The sequence below is a fragment of the Dermacentor silvarum genome, chromosome 10 (assembly GCF_013339745.2).
Source record: "Dermacentor silvarum isolate Dsil-2018 chromosome 10, BIME_Dsil_1.4, whole genome shotgun sequence".
Classification (NCBI taxonomy): domain Eukaryota; kingdom Metazoa; phylum Arthropoda; class Arachnida; order Ixodida; family Ixodidae; genus Dermacentor; species Dermacentor silvarum.
The window spans coordinates 144,618,722-144,622,115 of record NC_051163.1 but is presented as its reverse complement, the minus strand read 5'-3'; the positions used below and the strand labels follow the sequence as shown (position 1 = coordinate 144,622,115).

At 45.0% G+C, this 3,394-nt stretch overlaps 1 pseudogene; it reads left to right on the top strand.

Annotated features, from left to right (window-relative positions):
• Positions 1–962: 962 nt before the first annotated feature.
• LOC125941137 (uncharacterized) lies at positions 963–2,310 on the top strand (annotated as a pseudogene).
• The last annotated feature ends 1,084 nt before the right edge of the window (positions 2,311–3,394 follow it).

Below are 3,394 nucleotides of genomic sequence, written 5' to 3'. Positions count from 1 at the left end.
CCCCCAAAGCAACCGCGTGTGGTCAGCCTGTAATGGCCCCCGATCGACTGCCGGAGTTTAGCGAAGCGTACTTTGAAGGTCATGCCATGACCGATTCAGCATAGCGACAAGCCTTGCTAGTGGCCTCGCTACCCGACAAGGGCGCTGCCACCCGACGCCTGTGAATGAGCTCGGATACGACGATGTTGTCAAGCATTTGCGAAGCTACTATGTGCCGAACATCAATGAATTATCAGCAAGCTACATGTTCTCCATGCGGGGACATATGAATTTGAGACCATGCGAGAGTTACTAGTCAATATACGTCGTTTGGCCAAGAGCTGTAATTTTGGCACCCTAGCTGCAGGAACACGCATTGTATGTGCCGTGCACGACGAAGACGTGCGGCATCACCTACTCGCGACTCTCACACTGAAAGTACAAGAACCAGAAGACTTTGCAATATTGGCCAAACAAGCTGTCGCAGACATGCTAGCATGCAGAAAAACGAATTGCAGCTCGACCAAAGTACGAACTACGTACGGATGACGCGCAGCCTGCCAAGGGGCAAGCTGACTGAGAAAAACACTGACCTGTGGCCATTGTGGTGGATTCTCTCACCAAGCCGACAACTGTCGTCACATTCCAACAGTTTGTCACAACTGTAGAAAGTGGGTGTTTAAGATGGCATACAAGAAGCGAGGTTTAAAGCATCAGGCATACTATTTATTCTTCGCCGTTCCGGTAGACTCTCGCCGCACGTGCTCGTGAGCACGGGCTCTCTCCAGGAAGGAAGTGCTTCTTCTTCTTCGATCAGAGACTGTGCTGAGATTAATTCAACACACTCCCAGCCGCCAAATCACTCATTCAGCTCAAGTGAATAAAGTTTTTGTATTGGTCTGGTGGCGCAATGGCTTCATGGGTACGACTCGTTCTGCGCATCTTCATTCGACATGATTATGCCTTCTCTTCGACACGTGGACATGGAATACGGCACACCATCGTTGGGCATGCTGACATCATGGGACCATCGCCGGACAGCAAGGCATGTGCTTATAAAAGGCGCATCTGCACGCTCCTGCTTCAGTGGACACGGCAGCACTGCCGTGACAATGTCACCGAACATACCCTTGCTTGTGCAGGTTTATGCTGGCTACTTGTTCTTCGTCTTCGGCGAGGTGGCATCATTCCCTGTTGACGTATACTGCCTGCCGCCTGACGGAATCGACGCGGCGCAATGGCTTCGTGGGTATGACTCGCTCTGCACATCTTCATTCGACGTGATTATGCCTTCTCTTCGACACGTGGACGTGGAATACGGCGCACCATCGTTGGGCATGCTGACATCACGGGACCATCGCCGGACAGCAAGGCCTGTGCTTATAAAAGGCGCATCTGCACGCTCCTGCTTCAGTGGACACGGCAGCACTGCCGTGACAATGTCACCGAACGTACCCTTGCTTGTGCAGGTTGGTGAAAGAAAATATGGATTTCATAGCGATTATCTTTGTTTAATAGTGCTGCCGTGTCCACGTAGGCTTGTGCATTGTATATGTGACTGTTTTTCAATGGCATTCTTGTTACTCAGGCTTTCCGGAGATATTGAATCTAACCCCGGTCCTATTACTGAAAAAATGTTCGAAGAAATGATTAATACGCAGAAAGAAATTCTTGCTAAAATCTCAGTAATACAGGAAAACCAGACATCTTCTGAAGCTCGCATTCTTGAAATACAAGCCAGGCTTCTGGCTATAGAAAATAAACTACTGAGCGTTGATGAAAGTCATAAAAAGCTTACTGACTTAGAGAGCGTTGTTAGTGGTCACGACACAGCCATGAGCAGCATTTCCAGGCAGCTTGATGATTTTGAAAACCGATCTCGTCGCAACAATCTGATAGTTAGAGGTATAAAAGAGGAAGTGCGTGAAACACAGGAAACATTATTAAAGAAGATTAATGATGACATATTTAAAAATAAACTCTGACAGAAACTGAATTCCATCGAAAGAATTCATAGATTAGGGAAGAAAACACCGGGCAAGGACCGACCTGTAATTATGAAGTTAACTGACTTCAGAGATAAGATGAAAATTTTGCAGAATTGTCACAAGCTCAAAAATACAAAAATAAGCATATCAGAAGATTATTCCAAAAGAGTTACTGAGATCTGCAAAACGCTTTGGAAATCATCAGACGAAGAGAGACGCAATGGCATGAAAGTTAAATTAATCTTCGACAAGGTTAAAATTTGGGGATGTTCTGTACAGTTGGGATGAAGTTACCGGCGGAAGAGTAAAATGTCATACTCCCACAGAGGCCAGTCTTATGTGACTCAAAAACTGCCCCAATGCATGCTTTAGGATTATAAATGTAAACGCCAGGAGTTTAGTTAATAAAGTAGCCGACATTGAAAGTATAACCTTGGAGCATGAACCACATATCATGGTAGTAACTGAAACTTGGCTTCATCGAGACATATCGAATGCCGTGGTCACGCCCCCCCAATTATACGTTAATAAGAAAAGACCGGACAGGAAGAGGTGGGGGAGTGGCAATTATGGTTAAAAATGATTTATTGTTTTCTGTACTTGATGTTCCGAAGGACATAGAAGCAGTTTGGATTAAAATTATGGTGAACAACCGCATGGTGTATGTCAGTGCTCCAATCTCCTCTGTAGACATGCTTATTAACCTTAGAATTTTTATCTACAGAGCTCCAAACTCCTCTGTAGACATGCTTATTAACCTTAGAAATTTTATGGACACGAACCTAAACCATGATGACTCAATAATACTTTTAGGTGATTTTAATTTGCCAGGCATCGACTGGAACGCGCTCTCCTTTGGTTCAACCGATACGTCAAGCTGTGAGCAATAATAGAACTTGCGTTTTGCTACAACTTAACTCAAGTCATAGAAGGTTATACCAGAGTATGTGCAACAACATCATCACTACTTGACCTCGTCTTTGTATCTTCTAAAATCTAAACTGTTGTTGTGTCTCTGTACATGTGACCTCTGTGACGGCTTGTCAGATCATAAAATGGTTGTAATAGATTTAGACATGACGCCAGATCACACGCATAGTAAACCTTCTAACATAGTTCTCAACTTTGCGGCCGCCGATGATGTCTCTGTGCTGGACTACCTGGAGCGTTCATTTGACGATTTCATGTGTCTTTTTGGGACCAGTGCTACAGTTGACGAATTGTGGGATAGCTTTTCAAACATAGCTGACTACTGTACCAGGCACTTTATCCCAAAGCGTTCGATACGCATACGAAAGCGGAATCCATGGATCTCGAGAGAAATTATACACGCCAAACGAAAATTAAAACGGAAGCGGAGGGCAAACAGGAGTATGTGTGATCCTGTTAGAAGTAGTGCCATTAGGCACATGAGTAAAGACCTGAAG